This window comes from Scyliorhinus torazame, chromosome 7 (assembly GCF_047496885.1).
Source record: "Scyliorhinus torazame isolate Kashiwa2021f chromosome 7, sScyTor2.1, whole genome shotgun sequence".
NCBI lineage: Eukaryota > Metazoa > Chordata > Chondrichthyes > Carcharhiniformes > Scyliorhinidae > Scyliorhinus > Scyliorhinus torazame.
The window spans coordinates 318,208,052-318,232,998 of NC_092713.1; the positions used below are offsets into that span (position 1 = coordinate 318,208,052).

At 53.1% G+C, this 24,947-nt stretch overlaps 1 long non-coding RNA gene across 1 annotated transcript in view; it reads right to left on the reverse strand.

Moving 5' to 3' along the window:
- Nucleotides 1-1,047: 1,047 nt before the first annotated feature.
- LOC140427510 (uncharacterized) overlaps nucleotides 1,048-24,947 on the reverse strand; it is a 46,574-nt gene continuing 22,674 nt past the window's right edge. The window contains exons 2-3 of the long non-coding RNA XR_011948535.1: nucleotides 17,895-18,070; nucleotides 1,048-1,072 (exon numbers count right to left, since the gene is read on the reverse strand). This is a non-coding gene — a long non-coding RNA (uncharacterized lncRNA). The remainder of the gene's footprint in view (nucleotides 1,073-17,894; nucleotides 18,071-24,947) is intronic.

Genomic DNA, 24,947 nt, shown 5'->3' on the forward strand with positions numbered 1-24,947 from the left:
GCCGGTGCAGACTAAATGGGCCGAATGGCCTCCTTCTGCACTGTAAATTCTATGATAATCTATGATTAATCTAGGACAAAGGTTTGGCACAACATCGTGGGCTGAAGGGCCTGTTCTGTGCTGTATTTTTCTATGTTCTATGTCACAAGCTGTCTTCAGCCTCTCTCCTGCTGACGTTTCCCATGGCATCCTCTTGTGGCCTGTCCAACCTCCGCTGCTCCTAATACCATGCTGACTGTGACTCTGGGGATTGGTCCACCTCTCCTCCAACACCTGTCCGGGAAGATGAGTCCCATCTTTATCTGACAGTCCATTCAATGGCTGGTGTCCTTGGATGTCGTGACCTGCTGTTGCCTCTCAGATTCCCGGAGCTGCCGCACCCTTTCACACATTCATCGGCTTCCTATCTCTCTTCCTCTCTCTCTCTGACCTTCCCCTGGTTGACCTTTCCCTCAGAGTCTGAAAATTCATCTGGAAACTGCCACCTTTTCATGGTCAGGATACGACGGCCCATAATCCTCGTGTGCCGCTTGTTAAGTTTTGTCGAGCAGCCTTTACTTCCAGTCAAGAAGTATTTTAATTTGCATTAATTACATTTTTAACGAGCTCAATTGCCTTTCCACCTCTTGCAGACGACACCATCGCCTTGCCACCTCTTCTCCACCTGCGCGATTCAGCTCTCCGATCCTGGAGTGGGCCTCCGACACACAACCTTCCACATCATTCTACCGCCTGCCATGTTTCAGCCTCCAGTGGACCCCATTGAATTCCACCCAATCTGTGTAAAAATGTGCTGAACCTTTTTTATTTAAAAAAATCAGCTTTGTTGGAATAAACAATTGTTCTACCTCATTCTGCCGATACATGTACTTGAACATAATGCTCTTCAGATTACATCAAGCACTCCCTGCTATTTTCCCAAGGACTATAATTTACCCCTCAGCAAGCATTTTTATGATTAACTCTGAGTGTGTCTCGTATCTTTGAACCCTGTGTTAAATTCTGACCCTGAGCATCAATTCTCACCTGCAGACGAGTTAACTGCGACCCAGTTGTCCTCTGAAAGGTGCCTCTGTATAATTTATAAACAGATGTTATTGCCTGAACAAAACGTTGATTCCTCTCGGGACAAAAGCACATGGGTTAAATGAGATTACAGCAATGTAGGTGGATCACAGACAGTCAAGTCGCTAATCAATTGAAAAGTCTGTTTAAGACAGAACAGATTCGAGTAGATTTTGTAGTCAACAATAAACCAATGGCGCTCACTGTTTTCTGCACTTTCATTTAACTATTGATTTTCCGTGGGGTTTTGCAATGCAGTTTAGGTGCAGCAGCAAAGCAAACACCTTGTAGGTTGGGAACTGCGTGAACTCGGCAGGGGGTGGATGTCTACTTAGCTAGCCACACTGAACAATCCATACTTAGCCGAGCAGGGTCGAAACCAGGAAATGTAAGTCATGATAGTTAAATCCAGGCCAAATCGCATACAGAAAGTAAAATAAACAAAGGGAAAGAAAGATGGATTTCAGAAAAAAAATGTTTTAAACAATTTTAATTGTTTTTAAATCTTCAACAATTAAAATCTGAAGAAGCAAGTTTGCCCCTCTGACAAAAGTAAATTTTCAGTGCCAGAGTTTATTGGGGTGTGAGGGACACTTATTATACCACTAACGTTTCACTTCCATTTGAATGAATGGTGTGTAAGTCCCCCAACATCCTGCCCTTCATGTCTTTGAATGACAAGTTTCTTAGCGAGCTCCGAGCAAATCTTACGAACATGTGGGACGATTCCAACCGCAGCTCGGTGATATCATATTTAACTACACAAGTGTTGATGCCAGAGGATGCTGCCCAATTTGTGCATTAATAATGGGGGCACCTTATTCATTCCTCATCCCATAGAATCCAGGCCACCAAAGACTCAAAGTACTTCAGTTAGTGTTGAGATTCGTACAAACACTTCTAATTACAACTCAAGCAGTTATGGAAAGAGGAATAAAAAGCAAAAAACGCTGGAAATGCTCAGAAAATCTGACAGCATCTGTGGAGAGAGAAACAGAATTAATGGGCTGGATTTAATGCTCATCCACTGATAGGTTTAAGGTGAGGGGAGAGCTCGTTACATCCAGCGAGTGTGCTCCCCAGGACCTCTGCCCCACCGCATTTATATCAGCAATAGGGTGTCAACTGGTAGCCCACCTACCAATCGGCCAAGTGAGGCTCTTAAGCGGGCGATTAATGCCCCTTTAAGGACCTCAACCGCCTGCTGCTGCTTCCAGGATTGAAGTGGTCGGGTAGGTTGTGGCGTAGTGGTATTGTCACTGGACCTGTAACCAAGAGACCCAGGGTGATGCTCTTGGGACACAGGTTCAAATCCCACCTCTGCAGATGGTGAAATTTGAATTCAATAAAAATCTGGAATTAAAAGTCGAATGATGACCATGAATTGATTGTTGTAAAAATACACCCGGTTTATATCTACCATCCTCACCTGGTCTGGCCTACATGTGACACCAGACTCACAGCAATGTGCTTGGCTCTCAAAACACCCTCTGCCAGCAAAGGGCGATAAAGGGTAAATTCCGGCCCAGTCAGTGATGGCCAGAGGGCAAGGGTGCATCAATCCTGAATGGGCTTCTATGATGCATCAAAGGGCTCCCCAATGATTTACATCCCCCACTTTTCCCACAGCCCCCCTCTGTGGCCTCTGAAAGTCTCAACCCCCTACTCCAATCTGCTCCCCCCGCCTGCTAGCTTGGCACCCGGTAAAGCCCCCAACCATACCTCTGATCCAGGACAATATGCACAAAGTACTGGGGAGCTGTGGGCCCCACTGGTTGATCAGCAGTTCTGAGGTGGGACTTCCTGATCTCAATCCCACCTCCAGCCAATTGGCCATTAACTGATTAAAGGACCAAGATGTGGAGATGCCGGCGTTGGGCTGGGGTGAGCACAGTAAGAAGTCTTACAACACCAGGTTAAAGTCCAACAGGTTTGTTTCAAATCACTAGCTTTTGGAGCACTGCTCCTTCCTCAGGTGAATGAACAGGCAGATTCCAGAAACGTATATATAGGCAGAGTCAATGATGCAATACGATACTTTGAATGCGAGCATTTGCAGGTAATTAAGTCTTTACAGATCTAGACAGAAGGGTCTCTGATCTTCGGGTAAGCGTTCTCCAAGGCAGCCTTCAGGACCCGCGATAACGCAGAATCGCCGAGCAGAAACTTGTGACCAGGCTCCACACACATGAGTGCGGCCTCAACCGGGACCTTGGATTTATGTCGCATTACATTCATCCCCCACCATCTGGCCTGGGCTTGTGAAATCCTACCAACTGTCCTGGCTTGAGACAATTCACACCTCTTTAACCTGGGGTTACCGCTCTCTGGATCTGTGAAGACTTAATTACCTGCAAATGCTCGCATTCTAAGCATTGTCTGGCATCTTTGACTTTGTCTATATATATGTTTCTGGAACCTACCTCTTCATTCACCTGAGGAAGGAGCAGTGCTCCGAAAGCTAGTGATTCGAAACAAACCTGTTGGACTTTAACCTGGTGTTGGAAGACTTCTCACTGTGGTTAAAGAAAGCCGATGTTCCCTTGACATGTTCCCACTGGAGATGGGTGGGGGGGGGGGGGGAGGAGGAATCTGACGCCTTGTATTAATCAGCCAAACCTTTCATGTATCTGAACTTTAATCAGAACTGCGATATGAACAGCACGGTAGCACAGTGGTTAGCACTGTGGCTTCACAGCGCCAGGGTCCCAGGTTCGATTCCCGGCTTGGGTCACTGTCTGTGTGGAGTCTGCATGTTCTCCTCGTGTCTGCGTGGGTTTCCTCCGGGCGCTCCGGTTTCCTCCCATAAGTCCCGAAAGACGTGCTGTTAGGTGGATTGGACATTCTGAATTCTCCCTCTGTGTACCCGAACAGGTGCCGGAATGTGGCAATGAGGGGATTTTCACAGTAACTTCATTGCAGTGTTAATGTGAGCCTACGTGTGATAATAAAGATTATTATTATTATAAAAGTCAGGGCTGGATTATACTGGGTATTGTGATTAATGATTTGGGTGGGGGAAGGACCTTGCCCAGGATCCCAATGGTGCCCTGCAGCAGCTTAACACTGGGTGCAGTGTTAATCAGGTTAAGGCAAGACCCCCACACCTTTATCGAGAGGAAATTGCACCCCAGAGAGCTGCTAGCCATTTGAGTGGGAGCAGCTCTGTATTCCCAGCTGCAGCAGGTGGGAGCTGTGGAGCACAGGTGAGTTTGGGATCAGAGTTTGGTTTTCAGACTCCCCTCATGACGGGTCCCCTGACTGTCACTGCCTTGATATCAATGGCAGTGGAATGGGACCTTTAATTGGGATTAATTACTTACTTCAGGGTCTTCTCATTCGGCCAGAGTGCAGCTATGTCCATGCAGTTCTATTTAATTAATCTGTGTTCTTTCTGGCTGTGAATACTGACAGGGCGAGGCTGTGTATACTGACAGGGCGAGGCTGTGTATACTGACAGGGCGAGGCTGTGTATACTGACAGGGCGAGGCTGTGTATACTGACAGGGCGAGGCTGAGTATACTGACAGGGCGAGGCTGTGTATACTGACAGGGCGAGGCTGTGTATACTGACAGGGCGAGGCTGTGTATACTGACAGGGCGAGGCTGTGTATACTGACAGGGCGAGGCTGTGTATACTGACAGGGCGAGGCTGTGTATACTGACAGGGCGAGGCTGAGTATACTGACAGGGCGAGGCTGTGTATACTGACAGGGCGAGGCTGTGTATACTGACAGGGCGAGGCTGTGTATACTGACAGGGCGAGGCTGCGTATACTGACAGGGCGAGGCTGTGTATACTGACAGGGCGAAGCTGTGTATACTGACAGGGCGAGGCAGTGTATACTGACAGGGCGAGGCAGTGTATACTGACAGGGCGAGGCAGTGTATACTGACAGGGCGAGGCTGTGTATACTGACAGGGCGACGCTGTGTATACTGACAGGGCGAGGCAGTGTATACTGACAGGGCGAGGCAGTGTATACTGACAGGGCGAGGCTGTGTATATTGACAGGGCGAAGCTGTGTATACTGACAGGGCGAGGCAGTGTATACTGACAGGGCGAGGCTGTGTATACTGACAGGGCGAAGCTGTGTATACTGACAGGGCGAGGCTGTGTATACTGACAGGGCGAGGCAGTGTGTACTGACAGGGAGAGGCTGTGTATACTGACAGGGCGAGGCAGTGTGTACTGACAGGGAGAGGCTGTGTATGCTGACAGGACGAGGCTGTGTATACTGACAGGGCGAGGCAGTGTATACTGACAGGGCGAAGCTGTGTATACTGACAGGGCGAGGCAGTGTATACTGACAGGGCAAGGCAGTGTATACTGACAGGGCGAGGCTGCGTATACTGACAGGGCGAGGCTGTGTATACTGACAGGGCGAAGCTGTGTATACTGACAGGGCGAGGCTGTGTATACTGACAGGGCGAGGCAGTGTATACTGACAGGGCGAGGCAGTGTATACTGACAGGGAGAGGCTGTGTATACTGACAGGGCGAGGCAGTGTATACTGACAGGGAGAGGCTGTGTATACTGACAGGGCGAGGCTGTGTATACTGACAGGGCGAGGCTGTGTATACTGACAAGGCGGGGCTGAGTATACTGACAGGGCGAGGCTGCGTATACCGACAGGGCGAGGCTGTGTACACTGACAGGGCGAGGCTGTGTATACTGACAGGGCGAGGCTGTGTATACTGACAAGGCGAGGCTGAGTATACTGACAGGGCGAGGCTGCGTATACTGACAGGGCAAGGCTGTGTATACTGACAGGGCGAGGCAGTGTATACTGACAGGGAGAGGCTGTGTATATGGACAGGGCGAGGCTGTGTATACTGACAGGGAGAGGCTGTGTATACTGACATGGCGAGGCTGTGTATACTGACAGGGCGAAGCTGTGTATACTGACAGGGCGAGGCAATGTATACTGACAGGGCGAGGCAGTGTATACTGACAGGGCGAGGCTGCGTATACTGACAGGGCGAGGCTGTGTATACTGACAGGGCGAAGCTGTGTATACTGACAGGGCGAGGCTGTGTATACTGACAGGGCGAGGCAGTGTATACTGACAGGGCGAGGCAGTGTATACTGACAGGGAGAGTCTGTGTATACTGACCGGGCGAGGCAGTGTATACTGACAGGGAGAGGCTGTGTATACTGACAGGGCGAGGCTGTGTATACTGACAGGGCGAGGCTGTGTATACTGACAAGGCGAGGCTGAGTATACTGACAGGGCGAGGCTGCGTATACTGACAGGGCGAGGCTGTGTACACTGACAGGGCGAGGCTGTGTATACTGACAGGGCGAGGCTTTGTATACTGACAAGGCGAGGCTGAGTATACTGACAGGGCGAGGCTGCGTATACTGACAGGGCGAGGCTGTGTACACTGACAGGGAGAGGCTGTGTATACTGACAGGGCGAGGCAGTGTATACTGACAGGGAGAGGCTGTGTATATGGACAGGGCGACGCTGTGTATACTGACAGGGCGAGGCTGTGTATACTGACAGGGCGAGGCTGTGTATACTGACAGGGAGAGGCTGTGTATACTGACAGGGAGAGGCTGTGTACACTGACAGGGAGAGGCTGTGTACACTGACAGGGAGAGGCTGTGTATACTGACAGGGAGAGGTTGTGTATACTAACAGGGCGAGGCTGTGTACACTGACAGGGAGAGGCTGTGTATACTGACAGGGAGAGGCTCTGTATACTGACAGGGAGAGGCTGTGTATACTGACAGGGAGAGGCTGTGTATACTGACAGGGCGAGGCTGTGTACACTGGCAGGGGGAGGCTGTGTATACTGACAGGGCGAGGCTGTGTACACTGACAGGGCGAGGCTGTGTATACTGACAGGGCGAGGCTGTGTATACTGACAGGGCGAGGCTGTGTATACTGACAGGGTGAGGTTGGGTACACTGACAGGGAGAGGCTGTGTATACTGACAGGGCGAGGCTGTGTATACTGACAGGGCGAGGCTGTGTATACTAACAGGGCGAGGCTGTGTATACTGACAGGGCGAGGCTGTGTATACTGACAGGGAGAGGCTGTGTATACTGACAGGGAGAGGCTGTGTATACTGACAGGGTGAGGCTGTGTATACTGACAGGGCGAGGCTGTATATACTGACAGGGCGAGGCTGTGTATACTGACAGGGCGAGGTTGGGTACACTGACAGGGAGAGGCTGTGTATACTCACAGGGCGAGGCTGTGTATACTGACAGGGCGAGGCAGTGTATACTGACAGGGCGAGGCTGTGTATACTGACAGGGCGAGGCAGTGTATACTGACATGGCGAGGTTGGGTACACTGACATGGCGAGGTTGGGTACACTGACAGGGAGAAGCTGTGTATACTGACAGGGCGAGGCTGTGTATACTGACAGGGCGAGGCTGTGTATACTGACAGGGCGAGGTTGGGTACACTGACAGGGAGAGGCTGTGTATGCTCACAGGGCGAGGCTGTGTATACTGACAGGGCGAGGCTGTGTATACTGACAGGGAGAGTCTTTGTATACTGACAGGGAGAGGCTGTGTATACTGACAGGGCGAGGCTGTGTATACTGACATGGCGAGGTTGGGTACACTGACATGGCGAGGTTGGGTACACTGACAGGGAGAGGCTTTGTATACTGACAGGGAGAGGCTGTGTATACTAACAGGGAGAGGCTGTGTATACTGACAGGGCGAGGCTGTGTATACTGACATGGCGAGGTTGGGTACACTGACAGGGAGAAGCTGTGTATACTGACAGGGCGAGGCTGTGTATACTGACAGGGCGAGGCTGTGTATACTGACATGGCGAGGTTGGGTACACTGACAGGGAGAAGCTGTGTATACTGACATGGCGAGGCTGTGCATACTGACAGGGAGAGGCTGTGTACACTGACATGGCGAGGTTGTGTATACTGACATGGCGAGGCTGTGTACACTGACAGGGAGACACTGTGTATACTGACAGGGCGAGGCTGTGTATACTGACAGGGCGAGGCTGTGTATACTGACATGGCGAGGCTGTGTACACTGACAGGGAGACACTGTGTATACTGACAGGGCGAGGCTGTGTATACTGACTGGGCGAGGCTGTGCATACTGACAGGGAGAGGCTGTGTACACTGACAGGGCGAGGCTGTGTATACTGACAGGGCGAGGCTGTGTATACTGACAGGGCGAGGCTGTGTATACTGACAGGGCGAGGCTGTGTATACTGACAGGGCGAGGTTGTGTACACTGACAGGGAGAGGTTTTGTATACTGACAGGGTGAGGCTGTGTATACTGACAGGGCGAGCCTGTGTATACTGACAGGGCGAGGCTGTGTATACTGACAGGGCGAGGCTGTGTATACTGACAGGGCGAGGCTGTGTACACTGACAGGGAGAGGCTGTGTATACTGGCAGGGAGAGGCTGTGTATACTGACAGGGCGAGGCTGTGTATACTGACAGGGAGAGGCTGTGTATACAGACAGGCCGAGGCTGTGTATACTGACAGGGCGAGGCTGTGTATACTGACAGGGAGCGGCTGTGTATACAGACAGGGCGAGGCTGTGTATACTGACAGGGCGAGGCTGTGTATACTGACAGGGCGAGGCTGTGTATACTGACAGGGCGAGGCTGTGTATACTGACAGGGCGAGGTTGTGTACACTGACAGGGAGAGGCTGTGTATACTGACAGGGCGAGGCTGTGTATACTGACAGGGCGAGGCTGTGTATACTGACAGGGCGAGGTTGCGTACACTGACAGGGTGAGGCTGTGTACATTGACAGGGCGAGGCTGTGTATACTGACAGGGCGAGGCTGTGTATACTGACAGAGAGAGGCTATGTACACTGACAGGGAGAGGCTGTGTATACTGACAGGGTGAGGCTGTGTATACTGACAGGGCGAGGCTGTGTATACTGACAGGGTGACGCTGTGTATACTGACAGGGCGAGGTTGTGTACACTGACAGGGAGAGGCTGTGTATACTGACAGGGCGAGGCTGTGTATACTGTCAGGGAGAGGCTGTGCATACTGACAGGGTGACGCTGTGTATACTGACAGGGCGAGGTTGTGTACACTGACAGGGAGAGGCTGTGTATACTGACAGGGCGAGGCTGTGTATACTGACAGGGCGAGGCTGTGTATACTGACAGGGCGAGGCTGTGTATACTGACAGGGCGAGGCTGTGTATACAGACAGGGAGAGGCTGTGTCTACTGACAGGGCGAGGCTGTGTACACTGACAGGCAGAGGCTGTGTATACTGACAGGGAGAGGCTGTGTACACTGACAGGGCGAGGCTGTGTACACTGACAGGCAGAGGCTGTGTATACTGACAGGGAGAGGCTGTGTATACTTATAGGGCGAGGCTGTGTACACTGACAGGGCGAGGCTGTGTATACTGACAGGGAGAGGCTGTGTATGCTGACAGGGCGAGTTTGGGTACACTGACAGGGAGAGTCTATGTATACTGACAGGGAGAGTCTGTGTATACTGACAGGGCGAGGTTGCATACACTGACAGGGTAAGGCTGTGTACACTGACAGGATGAGGCTGTGTATACTGACAGGGAGAGGCTGTGTATGCTGACAGGGCGAGGCTGTGTATACTGACAGGGAGAGGCTGTGTATGCTGACAGGGCGAGGTTGGGTACACTGACAGGGAGAGTCTGTGTATACTGACAGGGAGAGTCTGTGTATACTGACAGGGCGAGGTTGCGTACACTGACAGGGCGAGGCTGTGTATACTGACAGGGCGTGGCTGTGTATACTGACAGGGAGGGGCTGTGTACACTGACAGGGCGAGGCTGTGTATACTGACAGGGCGAGGCTGTGTATACTGACAGGGCGAGGTTGTGTACACTGACTGGGTGAGGCTGTGTACACTGACAGGGCGAGGCTGTGTATACTGACAGGGCGAGGCTGTGTATACTGACAGGGAGAGGCTGTGTATACTGACAGGGCGAGGCTGTGTATACTGACAGGGAGAGGCTGTGTATACTGACAGGGAGAGGCTGTGTATACTGACAGGGAGAGGCTGTGTATACTGACAGGGAGTGGCTGTGTATACTGACAGGGAGAGGCTGTGTATACTGACAGGGCGAGGTTGTGTACACTGACAGGGTGAGGCTGTGTATACTGACAGGGCGAGGCTGTGTATACTGACAGGGCGAGGCTGTGTATACTGACAGGGAGAGGCTGAGTATACTGACAGGGAGAGGCTGTGAATACTGACAGGGAGAGGCTGTGTATACTGACAGGGCGAGGTTGTGTACACTGACAGGGTGAGGCTGTGTATACTGACAGGGCGAGGCTGTGTACACTGACAGGGCGAGGTTGCGCATACTGACAGGGCGAGGCTGTGTATACTGACAGGGCGAGGCTGTGTACACTGACAGGGCGAGGCTGTGTATACTGACAGGGAGAACCTGTGTATACTGCCAGGGCGATGCTGTGTATACTGACAGGGCGAGGCTGTGTATACTGACAGGGAGAGGCTGTGTATACTGACAGGGCGAGGCTGTGTATACTGACAGGGCGAGGCTGTGTACACTGACAGGGCGAGGCTGCATACACTGACAGGGAGAGGCTGTGTATACTGACAGGGCGAGGCTGTGTACATTGACAGGGCGAGGCTGCATACACTGACAGGGAGAGGCTGTGTATACTGACAGGGCGAGACTGTGTACACTGACAGGGTGAGGCTGTGTACACTGACAGGGTGAGGCTGTGTATACTGACAGGGTGAGGTTGAGTATACTGACAGGGCGAGGCTGTGTATACTGACGGGTGAGGTTGTGTGTACTGACAGGGCGAGGTTGTGTGCACTGACAGGGCGAGGCTGGGTATACTGACAGGGCAAGGCTGTGTACACTGACAGGGAGAGGCTGTGTATACTGACAGGGCGAGGCTGTGTACACTGACAGGGCGAGGCTGTGTATACTGACAGTGCAAGGCTGTGTATACTGACAGGGTGAGGTTGTGTATGCTGACAGGGCAAGGCTGTGTATTCTGACAGGGTGAGGCTGTGTACACTGACAGGGAGAGGCTGTGTATACTGACAGTGCGAGGCTGTGTATACTGAAAGGGAGAGGCTGTGTATACTGACAGGGATAGGATGTGTATACTGAAAGGCAGAGGCTGTGTATACTGACAGGGAGAGGCTGTGTATACTGACAGGGAGAGGCTGTGTATACTGACAGGGAGTGGCTGTGTATACTGACAGGGCGAGGTTGTGTACATTGACAGGGTGAGGCAGTGTATACTGACAGGGTGAGGCTGTGTATACTGACAGGGCGATGCTGTGTATACTGACAGGGAGACGCTGAGTATACTGACAGGGAGAGGCTGTGTATACTGACAGGGAGACGCTGTGTATACTGACAGGGCGAGGTTGTGTACACTGACAGGGTGAGGCTGTGTACACTGACAGGGCGAGGTTGCGTACACTGACAGGGCGAGGCTGTGTATACTGACTGGGCGAGGCTGTGTATACTGACAGGGTGAGGCTGTGTATACTGACAGGGCAAGGCTGTGTATACTGACAGGGCGAGGCTGTGTACACTGACAGGGCGAGGCTGTGTACACTGACAGGGCGAGGCTGTGTATCCTGACAGGGCGAGGCTGTGTATACTGACAGGGCGAGGTTGCGTACACTGACAGGGCAAGGCTGTGTATACTGACAGGGCGAGGCTGTGTACACTGACAGGGCGAGGTTGCGTACACTGACAGGGCGAGGCTGTGTATACTGACTGGGCGAGGCTGTGTATACTGACAGGGCGAGGCTGTGTATACTGACAGGGTGAGGCTGTGTATACTGACAGGGCGAGGCTGTGTATACTGACAGGGAGAGGCTGTGTATACTGACAAGGCGAGGTTGCGTACACTGACAGGGAGAGGCTGTGTATACTGACAGGGAGAGGCTGGGAATACTGACAGGGAGAGGCTGTGTATACTGACAGGGAGAGGCTGTGTATACTGACAGGGAGAGGCTGCGTATACTGACAGGGAGAGGCTGTGTATACTGACAGGGAGAGGCTGTGTATACTGACAGGGAGAGGCTGCGTATACTGACAGGGAGAGGTTGTGTATACTGACAGGGCGAGGTTGTGTATACTGACAGGGCGAGGCTGTGTATAGTGACAGGGCGAGGTTGTGTATACTGACAGGGAGAGGCTGTGTTCACTGACAGGGCGAGGCTGTGTACACACAGCCTTTATTGTTCTTTCCCTGTACCCTTCTTTCTCTCGTTCTGCACTTCAATACAAACGGTTAAATCTCCGCCACCTTCACCTGAGCCTTTGCATATTTTCCAAAGTTTCCCCTTTTATTTTCGGAATTCCAGAAACCACAGAACTTTGATTTCGCTGAGTTAAAAAAAATTATTGATTCCATTGATACTTCTTGTTCTCCCTTGCGACGGGATCAATAAGAAGGGAGTTAGATCGAGACAGAAAGTTTTATCTTTGGGTTTAAGTAAGCTTTCATGGAAGGCCATCAAAGAGTAAACTCTATTTTAGCAAGAAGAAAGTAATCACAGTGATTGCTAATCTTTCTTAATTGACAAGTGAGTTGGCTGGAAGCCTTTGAAGCTGCAAGAGGGAAGGCAGAGTTGGCACATCATAAAATATTGGCTAACGTGCCTTGAAGGCAGGCACTCTTTTTATAAATATTATGTACGGAATGTGGCTACAATACACTTCTCCTCTTGAACAGTAACTCTTTCCTTGGAGATTGAATTTGAATACAATTGTTCCGTCTGATATTAATTCTTAGTTATTGTTGTGACATTCTGTTTTTTTATGGCCCTTGACACCAGGCTGCCTGTTGTCCAAAGTGGGCTTCCTGTTTATAAATGAAACATCCTTCAAAGGCGGCACAGATCTGGGAAGTGTGCCAAACTGAAATCCCGGCAAGAACATTGTCAGAATTTGAAATACCTTCCCTCCTGCAACATAAAACAATGCGAACAGGATGTCTTGATAACTTTACTCCATGGCTCTTACAACTTAGACCTATTGGTAGAGCTTTCTGGATGTAAAGTTTACAGCTCAACTGATCGAATTTGTATTTACCCCCTCAGCACCAAGTGCTGCAAGGCCTATTGTGACATTTGGACGAAGAGGGCTGGATTGAGGATCATTCGATTGCAAACAAAGACTGGCTTCGGGATTCTCGGGTGGGCCAGCCCGTATTCCGACATGGCACGCCCCCGCCATCGGGAATCCCGGGGGGCGCGGGGGTGCTGCCGGCAAAGTGGAGTATTCCGCCGATGCAGAATTCCACTGTGGGTGAGAGAGAGACAATCAGAGATGGTCAGAGAGAGACAGAGAGAAAAAAAGGTAGAGGAGGTATCAGACAATAATGCAGAGAGAGACAATAATGCAGAGAGAGACTGAGGTGGGGATTGGCTGGCCCAGCCAGGGGGAATGTAGGGGACCGGCTGAAAGTCCATTGACCAGAGAACCAGAGGACCTTGCGACAGGCGGGGCCCGAGCATCCCTCCACCAGTCATATGTGGGAAGTCCCCCTTGGCCCATCGCGAGGTCCACCACGTCAGGTTCATGAGAGGCCACAAGTGAACCTCGCCCATGTGATTCCCGGCCATGAGGAGCACAGAATCACAGGGGGGCGGAGCACAGGGCACCAAGCTCGCTAATCAGGTACAAATGGGTCATTACAACATATTAGCATTTATTTCCATGCTCCCATTGGCATGCGGCATGGAATTTGGTCTCGCCGCCAGCGAGACGTCGGAGCATGGCGTTAGTGTCGGCACCTGGCACCCATCCCCATTTTGCCCAAACGCTCGGCTCTCTGTCCCATCGGAGAACGCATCCTGGGCGTCCCGGGGGCGGAAAATCCCGCCCCACATCTTCACATCCCATGTCCAAAATACAAGTGCCTCAAAAAAGTGCCTCGGAACGCCAGTTTCCTCGCGCACCTTCTTGTTAATGTTTGGAGTCATAGAGTTAGAACAATACAGCACAGACGAGGCCTTTCGGCCGATCGAGACTGCACCAACAAACCCACCCTAAATCTACACTAATCCCATTTTCAGGCACATGGCCCATACCTTGAATCTGTGACATTTCCCGTGCACATCAACGTGCCTTTCACTGGTTGTGAATTTTCCCGCCTCTACCACCCTCCAAGGCTGTGCAAACCTGACTCCCAACCCTCGCTGGCTGAAATGTGTTTTCCTCAAATCCCCTCGAAACCTCCTTCCCCTCACCTAAAAATGATGCCCCCTTGTTATTGGATTGGAACAGCTGCTTCCTATCCACTCTGACCGTACCCCTCATCGTCTTGAGCACCTCAACCAGATGCCCCCTCAGCCTTCCCTGCTCCACTGAAAACAACCTGAGACAATCCAATCTCTCTTCATAGCTCACGTTCTCCATCCCAGGCACCATCCTGGTGAATCTCCTCTGCACCCCCTCCAGCACAATCACATTCTTCCTACAATGTGGTGACCAGAACGGCACCCAGTGCTCCCGCTGTGACCCAACCAGCCTTTTATACAACTCCAACATGACCTCCTTTCTCTTATAATTGATGCCACGACTGAAGTGTCCCATGTGCCTTTTTAACGACACTATTAACCTGTCCTGCCTCCTCCTGGACAAGCACCCCAAGATCCCTCTGTTCCTCTGAGCTTCCTGATGTCCAGCCTTTCATTGAGTTCTCCCTTGTTGTGTTAATCCTTCCAAAGTGCACCACTTCGGGCTTTTCGGGGTTAAGTTCCATCAGCCACTGAACTCCCCACCTGGCCAACCCAGCTATACCCTCCTTTTTTGAAATTCGTTCATGGGACGTGGGCGGCACTGGCTGTGCCAGCATTTATTGCCCATCCCTAATTGCCCTGGAGGGGGGCAGTTAAGGGACAACCACATTGCTGTGGGTCTGGAGTCACATGTAGGCCAGACCGGGTAAGGACGGCAGCTTTCCTTCCCGAAAGGACATTAGTGACCTGGATGGGACAATCAGCAATGGTTTCATGGTCATCAGCAGATTATATTTTTATACTGAATTCAAATTTCACCATCTGCAGTGGCGGTTTTAAAACCTAGCCTGTGGGTTACTCGTCCAGTGACAATACCACCACTCCAGGGCCTCCTGTACGGTAAGACCTTCTTCCTCACTATTAACCACCCTGACAATCTTTGTGTCATTGCAAACTTACTTATCAGCCCCCCATATTCTCATACACGGCTCAGAAAATACACAGACAAACTGTGTATACTGACATGAAGAGGCTGTGTATACTGACAGGGCGAGGCTGTGTATACTGACAGGGAGAGGCTGTGTATACTGACAGGGAGAGGCTGTGTATACTGACAGGGAGAGGCTGTGTATACTGACAGGGAGAGGCTGTGTATACTGACAGGGCGAGGCTGTGTATACTGACAGGGAGAGGCTGTGTATACTGACAGGGCGAGGCTGTGTATACTGACAGGGAGAGGCTGTGTATACTGACAGGGAGAGGCTGTGTATACTGACAGGGCGAGGCTGTGTATACTGACAGGGAGAGGCTGTGTATACTGACAGGGCGAGGCTGTGTATACTGACAGGGCGAGGCTGTGTATACTGACAGGGAGAGGCTGTGTATACTGACAGGGCGAGGCTGTATATACTGACAGGGAGAGGCTGTGTATACTGACAGGGAGAGGCTGTGTATACTGACAGGGCGAGGCTGTATATACTGACAGGGAGAGGCTGTGTATACTGACAGGGAGAGGCTGTGTATACTGACAGGGCGAGGCTGTGTATACTGACAGGGAGAGGCTGTGTATACTGACAGGGAGAGGCTGTGTACACTGACAGGGCGAGGCTGTGTATACTGACAGGGAGAGGCTGTGTCTTCTGACAAGGCGAGGCTGTGTATACTGACAGGGCGACGCTGTGTACACTGACAGGGCGAGGCTGTGTATACTGACAGGGAGAGGCTGTGTATACTGACAGGGAGAGGCTGTGTCTTCTGACAAGGCGAGGCTGTGTATACTGACAGGGCGAGGCTGTGTATACTGACAGGGAGAGGCTGTGTATACTGACAGGGAGAGGCTGTGTATACTGACAGGGAGAGGCTGTGTATACTGACAGGGCGAGGCTGTGTATACTGACAGGGAGAGGCTGTGTATACTGACAGGGCGAGGCTGTGTATACTGACAGAGAGAGGCTGTGTATACTGACAGGGCGAGGCTGTGTATACTGACAGGGAGAGGCTGTGTATACTGACAGGGAGAGGCTGTGTCTTCTGACAAGGCGAGGCTGTGTATACTGACAGGGCGAGGCTGTGTATACTGACAGGGCAAGGCTGTGTATACTGACAGGGAGAGGCTGTGTATACTGACAGGGCGAGGCTGTGTATACTGACATGAAGAGGCTGTGTAGACTGACAGGGCGAGGCTGTGTATACTGACAGGGAGAGGCTGTGTATACTAACAGTGAGAGGCTGTGCATACTGACAGGGCGAGGCTGTGTACACTGACAGGGCGAGGTTGTGTATACTGACAGGGCGAGGCTGTGTATACTGACAGGGCGAGGCTGTGTATACTGACAGGGCGAGGCTGTGTGTACTGACAGGGAGAGGCTGTGTATACTGACAGGGCGAGGCTGTGTATACTGACAGGACGAGGCTGTGTATACTGACAGGGCGAGGCTGTGTGTACTGACAAGGAGAGGCTGTGTATACTGACAGGGAGAGGCTGTGTATACTGACAGGGCGAGGCTGTGTATACTGACAGGGAGAGGCTGTGTACACTGACAGGGCGAGGCTGTGTATACTGACAGGGCGAGGCTGTGTATACTGACAGGGCGAGGCTGTGTATACTGACAGGGCGAGGCTGTGTATACTGACAGGGCGAGGCTGTGTGTTCTGACAGGGAGAGGCTGTGTATACTGACAGGGAGAGGCTGTGTATACTGTCAGGGCGAGGCTGTGTATACTGACAGGGCGAGGCTGTGTATACTGACAGGACGAGGCTGTGTATACTGACAGGGCGAGGCTGTGTGTACTGACAGGGAGAGGCTGTGTATACTGACAGGGAGAGGCTGTGTATACTGACAGGGCGAGGCTGTGTATACTGACAGGGCGAGGCTGTGTATACTGACAGGGAGAGGCTGTGTATACTGACAGGGCGAGGCTGTGTACACTGACAGGGCGAGGCTGTGTATACTGACAGGGCGAGGCTGTGTATACTGACAGGACGAGGCTGTGTATACTGACAGGGCGAGGCTGTGTATACTGACAGGGCGAGGCTGTGTATACTGACAGGGCGAGGCTGTGTATACTGACAGGGAGAGAGTTACACATTTGCCTCTGTTTCATGTTGCTACTAACCAGTGGTGTGGGCTGAGAAAACGGATCAAACTAGCAAGCAAAAGCAGAATGCATGCTCGCAGTCTTCACCCACACACTAGACACATCAACACGCTGGGCACACTCTGGAGACCATTAGCTGATTGAAGGGCTGGTCAGTATCTGTGGCAGAATTTATAGTTAAAGCAGCATATTGATTGTCTTGCTGAAGAAGGTCATCTACAGGCCAGTGACCAGGAACAGTTGCATGTGTGCAGTGGATGCACAGTGCGCACACGGGCATTGCGTACAGCTGCGAATCAGATCGCAAGCTCCCTCAGACGGGATGTGTCCCACACGCCATAATGTGCCCACGCCTGACCAGCTTGGTATTCCATTGTGGACTGTGAGAGTGCTGCACTGGCAGCAGTGTGACCTTTGGATCAGAGGTTAACCCCATGTTTTGTCTGCCTTTTCGAGGTAGATATTAAATATACCATGGTGCTATTTCGTTGAAGAGGAGAATAGTTATTCTCCGTGTTCTGGAAAATAATTACCCCTCAGGCACAGAAGTAGACTATATGGTTCTTATCACAAAACTGTTTGAAGCAACTTGTTGCCTTGTGTGTTCAAAAATGCAACAGTAACGGCACTTCCAAAATACGTCATTCGAGGTAACGTGCTTCAGGACAGCCAGTGATTGAGATGCAAGCCTTTGTTTTCTCCTCTTGTCCTGGAGTTGAAAAGAAGCAAAGTTATATTACTTATCGGGACTGCTTCACTTAGCATTCCGCGAGGTCAAACTGGGGCAAACAATCCACAAATCCATAGTCCAATCTCTGATATTTTTCAGTTGAGTGATGATGAAGGACCGAAACCCAGAGGGCTGGACTCCATAAAAATTAAAATAAAAGGCAAGGTGAGAGGCGCTGAGAATGCGATAAGACATTGCAATTCAGGAGTACGGCCAAAACAATTTGTCAACTTGTCATGAGGGCTTTATGGTCTGGATTGAAAAAGATTGTTTCTTTCTGATACTTAATGGAACTGAAAGTGGAAAGAGAGGTTGAAATAAATAATTGGGAAAGTAGTTAAAGAGCTAATCGGAATATTGGGCGCGATTCTCTGCTCCCGCACCGTTTCAGAGAATCGCCTGGGGCGCCATTTTTACCTGCGACGCCGGTCCGACACCCTCCAGCGGCGAGAACGGCCCCGCCAAGGTCTGCGCGGCGCAGGCCAGAGAATCGCCCGGGACCCCCAAAATGGCGATTCTCCGCTCTCCCGATATTCTCTGGCCGGATGGGCCGAGCGGCCTGCCCAAAACGACGGATTCACGCCGGCGCCATCCACACCTGGTCGCTGCCGGCGTGAATACCGCGGGAACACTGCGGGGGGGGGGCGGCCTGTTGGGGGGCGAGGGGGGTTCCTGCTTTGGGGGGGTGCTCAAAAGGGGTCTGGCCCGCGACCGGTGCCCACCGATCGTCGCACCGGCCTCTCTGAAGGAAGACCTCCTTTCCTCCGCTGCCCCGCAAGATCGATCTGCCATCATCTTGCGGGGTGGCCGCGGGGAGGACGTCAACCGCGCTTGCGCGGGTTGGCGCCGGTTATCCTGCGCATGTACGGTTGACGTCATTTACGTGGCGCAGGCCCTGTCATTTACGCGGCGCCACTTTTACACGGGCGAATTCTTCGACGTCAGGGATTTGGCGGGGGCGGGAATCGTGCTGTGCCGGTCGGCAGCCGCAGGCAGTGCTCCCCCCGGCGATTCTCCGGCCCGCGATGGGCCGAGTGGCTGCCCGTTTTCGTCCAGTCCCGCCAGTGTCTCTTCTATTTGCCGGCAGGACCTGGATGCGCGGGCGGCCTCCAGGGTCCTCGGGAGGGGGCACGGGGGGATCTAGCCCCAGGAGGTGCCCCCACGGTTGCCTCGCCCCGCGATCAGGGCCCACCTGCCGTGGGGGCACTTTATTCTTCCGCGTCGGCTGCTGTGGTCCTCTGCGATGGCCGATGCGGAGAAGAACCCCCTGGGCTTGCGCCGGGATGACGCCAGCACATGCTGGCGCTCCCGCACATGCGCCAACTCGTGCCGGCCGGCAGAGGCCCTTCAGCGCCGGTTGGCGTGGCGCCAAGCCCCTTCCCTGCCGGCCGGCGGGGCACAGACCACTCCGGCGCCGGCCTAGCCCCTGAAGGTGCGGAGGATTCTGCACCTTCGTGGCGGCCCGACAGCGGAGTGGTTCACACCGCTCCTCGGTGCTGGCACAGCCTGTCCCGCCGGGTAGGGGAGAATCCCACCCCCGTTCCCCGGGGTGGTAAGGAGGCTGCCACCCACCGACGTGTACCGGGCCTGGGCACAGGTGGCAGATACTGTGACCGTCCTGGGCCCCACCTCGAGGACTAGACAGCAGCGTAGAAAGAAACTGCACAGCCTCCTCAGGGTGACCCAGCTGAGTCACCAGCTCCGTGCCCTTGGCACCACCCCCTTCCCACACGCCCCACACCAATCAACCACCCCCCCTCCCCCAAGTGGCCCCCACCAGGCGGACCAGTAGGCAGTGCTTGGTGAGGATGTGCAACCCCCGTCAGGCCGGCCAGGGTGAGTCACCAGCTCCGTGCCCCTGGCACTACCCCCTCTCCCCCGAGAGGGTGACCACACCCCACCCGCTGGCAGTCCACCCTGCACCACATGCCAACACTCACACCTCCTGCCATGGCCGGGTGGCCTGCTCACAAACCACTGTAGTGATCTCTGTTTGTGCATGTACATTAGGGGTCAATGTGTAATCAGCGGCACCACATGATCACTAGAGGGCCAGACCAACAGGGGCATAAAAAGCAACCACATTGGGTCCCTGCCTCTCTTTTGGATGGACTGTGACCAGGACAGGAGTATCAGATTAACTCAGATGGTTAGTGCAGTTACTGTAGTTAGATCTTGTTAACATTATCACGAGTACCAATGTTAAAGTAAAGAACTCACACAATTATTATTATAGTTACTCAATAAACCTTTTGTTACTACTGGATGAGTTTGAGTCTTCTTCATCGAGATTCAGAAACCAAGATTTGAGTAACATATATTACACACCGTAGTATATCAAAACACACAGAGAAGTGTAATCAAAGATAATACAGGAGCGTACTAAAAGAGCCACTAGCTGCGGACACCCTGTGCGGCCCGCACCCAAGTGTCTCACACTGTACATTATCTGTCCCCCCAGGAGAAGATGGTGCACAATCGCCGGGAGCAGGAGAAAACTGGAGGGGCCCGCTGGACCTGCGGCCCCTCACCGTCGTGGAGCAGGGGGCAATGGACCTGGTCGGTGGGGTGGGAGAGCGGGCAGTCACAGAGACAGAGGTCGGCATGGGACAACCAAGTGAGTCTCCAATGCGTTGTGATGGTCCTATGACACGTGAGTTACCCCTCCCCCTCACACCACGCCTACCTGCGATCTCACCAGTGTGCCCATGCCCTCGAAAACCTCCTGGTGTGCGCGAGGAGTGAGTGGAGCTGCGCCCTAAAGTCTGCATCCGGGAAATCGGACGTGCCTTCTGGAGACAGAGTGTGTACCCGCTGAACGAGGTGGAGGATCTTGCACGCCTGTGCGCCTAACAGAGAGTCCTTCGAGGATCCAACAATTTCAAATGATAATGTGGCTTTGTGTGAGTTGTGTGTAACATCGAGCTGGCAGGACCCCGTGGCCGGGATGACGTTTCCATTGTAGTCAACTAGCTGACAGTGGGATGGCAGAATCGGTGGTTTAACCTTCAAGGTCTGGAAGGCTGACCATGCGAGGAGATTGGCGCAGGCACCAGTGTCCAGGCGAAATGTGATCTGTGATCGGTTGACCGTTAGGGTGGCACACCCCTCATCGCCCGGATCAATGCTGTGCACTGGCAGCGGCTGGTGGTTCCGACTTGGGGACATCCGGTTCTTGTGGATTACCACAACGCGGAAGGGCTCCCTGTCTTCGGTATCGCGGGTCTGCATACTATCTGGATATGACTCAGTGTAGGGGGGCTGAATCGCCCGCACGTCCCTGCGAGGCTGGCGGAATTGTTGGGAGTTGGCAGGTTGAGCTGCTCGATAGCAGGCAGCGTAGTAGCCCATCCTGCCACAGCGGAGACATTGTCGCACTTTGGCCAGACATTGACGCTTTAAGTGGGCGGAGCCACAGTTGCCGCACGTCGTGATGTCATGCCGTTCGTTGCGCCACCACGCATGTGCGATGTGGTCCTGCGTAGAGCGCGCCTGCGCATCACGTCCCTCTGCGTCAACGTCCCATCTTTTGGCGCGTACAAGCGCGGGAGGCCTCGGAAAGCTCACAAAATGGCCGCCCGCATCCGGGCCGCGGGCCGGGAGGAACTCAATCAACTGGACCCGCTCCGCCTCCTGGGACCCGTGCCGTGCCGTTTCGGCCGCCTGGATTTGGGAGTACCGGCTGGTCGTGTTCTCATGGAAGACGCAAGTCTCGATGGCAGTCGCTAGGGTGAGCCGCTTTAATTTAAGGAGCTGCTGACGTAGGGTGTCCGAGATGACCCCCAAAACCTATCTGATCCCGTATCATGAAGTCGGAGGTGGCCTCATAGCCGCAGGACTGCGCGAGGATACGGAGGTGTGTCAAGTAAGATTGGAAAGGCTCATCCTTACCCTGCAGGCGCTGCTGGAAGAGGGACCTCTCGAAGCTCTCATTGACTTCCACGCTGAAGTGTTCCTCGAACTTGAGAAGCACCATCTTGTATTTTGTCTTGTCCTCGCCTTCCGCGAATGCCAGGGAGTTGTAGATGTGGATGGCGTGTTGCCCCGCCGTGGAGAGGAGGAGGGCGATCTTCCTGGTGTCCGATGCATTCTCCCTGCCTGTGGCTTCCAGGAAGAGCTGAAAGCTCTGTTTAAACAGCTTCCAGTTTACGCCGAGATTACCAGCGATTCGGAGCTGCTGCGGCGGGCTGATGGTTTCCATGGAGCAGGATGGCGGATTCCTGAAAGGGTGCAGGTCAGTCTCACAGTCGCTGGTTTGCGTCCACTACTGGTATCATGTCGTGTTGGGTGTTCTGCTGCACAAATGCTGCAACACGGCTGTAGATGGTACAACTCTGTTTTAATGTCTAAACAACTGTAACAACTAACTGCTGGCTTGGGTATGTGCTTCACCAGCTAACCTGTGGACCCAGCCCTTTCACTATCTTAGTGAGGCACTCAGCACATGGTGTATGTCTGAGTGGTGCGCTGTGAGCTCTGTGCTCTGAGCTATCTCCTGGTAGAATGAGCGGGAACTGTGGTGTTCCCTGTTTTATAGTGCGTGTGCTCTCACTGGTGATTGGCTGCGATGTTGTGTGTGTGTTGGTTGGTCCAACTGCCTGTCCATCAGTGTGTGTGTGATTGCACCATGATATGCTGATGTGGATATCATGACAAGTCTCCAATGCGTTGCGATGGTCCTATGACACGTGAGCTACTCCTCCCCCTCACACCACGCCTACCTGCGATCTCACCATGCGTCTTGTCTTGTGTCTCGTAGGGTTTCAGTTGAGGTGCAGAGGGTGCCAATGTTATCAATGTTACATGTGTCATGATGTCAGATGAAACATGTATGGACCTCAGGTTTGTTCCATGTGTGAAAAACGTCTGCAATGATTCTTCAATGTTCATCTCCCAACATTTTCTGTCCCCACCAGTGAAGACCAATGTCTCGCATTGGGAGAAAAGTGAAGATTTGTTACCCAGCCTCCATATTTGGAATCCTTGTCTCTGATTCTTCCAAACAAATATGAAGTAAATGCTGCTCAGGCTCCAAACCTTGCCACATTTCCCTGCAGAAGCAGATGCAATTTTACTGCATCGCCCGACAGACCTGCCACTGCTTTTAATAATCGGAGTTCTTCAGCAACTCACCATGGATGCCATTCTTAACCTCGTCAATACGATCCTCCAAACGTGGGATAGGAAACAAATCGCTCTTGGTGGCGAAATGCACTTTATTGTGGTCAACACAAAGGGCGGGATTCTCCCTCAGCCGACGCCGGAATCGGGGAAGGTGATTGGGCGGGGAGTTTTCCGTGAGGTTTAAAGCGTGGCTGGCGCTGGGCGCCCGCCAGAATGCCCTGCTCCGGCGCCTCGACAGCAGCGTCAATGCGTTCTGCTCCGCACGTACAGTAGAGGCTGTCCGCGTATCATTAGCGGGGCTGACCCCGTATTCTCCGTGGCCTCTGCGATGCCCTGTCCCCTCCGGAATTATTACCGACGGCGAGTTTCACTTGCGGTTTCAAAAATCGGAAAACATGCGCCGTGGCTGATGAGGGAAAGAGAGGAGAGGCAGCGGCACATCCGTGAGCTACCGGACCTGCCGCTGTCGGGCTGGCTGGAGGGGGCGGTCTCTGGCAGACCCATGGGGGTGCAGCGGGGTGTGACGGTGGGTGACCAGGGGATGAACCATGAGGTCGGGGTGACCCTCCCACAGTACTAGGGTGTCTAGTCAAGGACCGCCATTGCTGCAGCCTGCACGGTGGCCATCTTGCTGTGCCACCCCACTGACTGCACTCCGTGGCCTGTGCGTGTGCAGAGTGACACCGGCCATATGGGTGTACCTACCCGAGCCCGCACCCTCCACCCTCAAATTCCAATCCACACACTCCACCACACCAACTCTCCACAGCCCCCCCCCCACCCCCCACCGCACCAACCAGCCACCACCACCGCACCAACCAGCCACCACCAGCCAGTGGGGCAGTATGCAGCCTACGCAAGGGCAGCAGTCCCCGTAGCCCCTAAGGAGGGCAGCAGATGAGGTCTGCAGAGCGTGCTGATTGGGCTGGGCAGGGGGACAGAGCAACATATCTGCCAGATGATGGCACACCTGGCACTGCGGGGGTATGGGGGAGGGCACCCGCTCCCACTGGCCATCACGGTGACCGTCGCCCAGAACGTTTATTGTATGGGGTCCTTCCAGGCGGCGAGTGGGGACCTGTCCGGTATCTCACAGATCTCAGTCACAGGTGCATCTGCACCATCACGGAGGCCCTATATGCCCAGGTGTATCAATAGATCCATTTCAACGTGGACCGAGCCCACCAGGATGCCCGGGCAGCAGGGTCCGCTGTTGTCGCCGAGATGCCCTGGGGAAAGGGGGTGATCGACGGGACGCATGTCACCCGATGAGCACCGGCCCAAACAAGACCGGTTTCCACAACCCGAAAGGGGCTCGACTCGATCAACATGCAGGTGGTGAGTGACCATGAGATGTACATCATGCACGTCTGCGCTCGATACCGGGGAAGTGTGCACGACCCCTTCATCCTGGCACACTCGACGGTTCCTGACCTCTTCGAGGTGCCCCCCCGGCTGAGGGGTTGGCTCCTGGGTGATGGATTATCCACTGATGGCGCCTATCAGGAGGCCACAGACTGACATGGAAAACTGTTACAACGAATAGGAAAGACCCTGGTAATTCTAGGCCAGTTAGTCTTACTTCGGTGGTCGGGAAGATAATGGAAAGGGTCCTGAAGGATAGGATTTATGACCATTTGGAAAGATGCAGCTTAATCCGGGATAGTCAACACGGATTCGTGAAGGGTAGGTCTTGCCTCACAAATTTGATTGAATTATTTGAGGAGGTAAC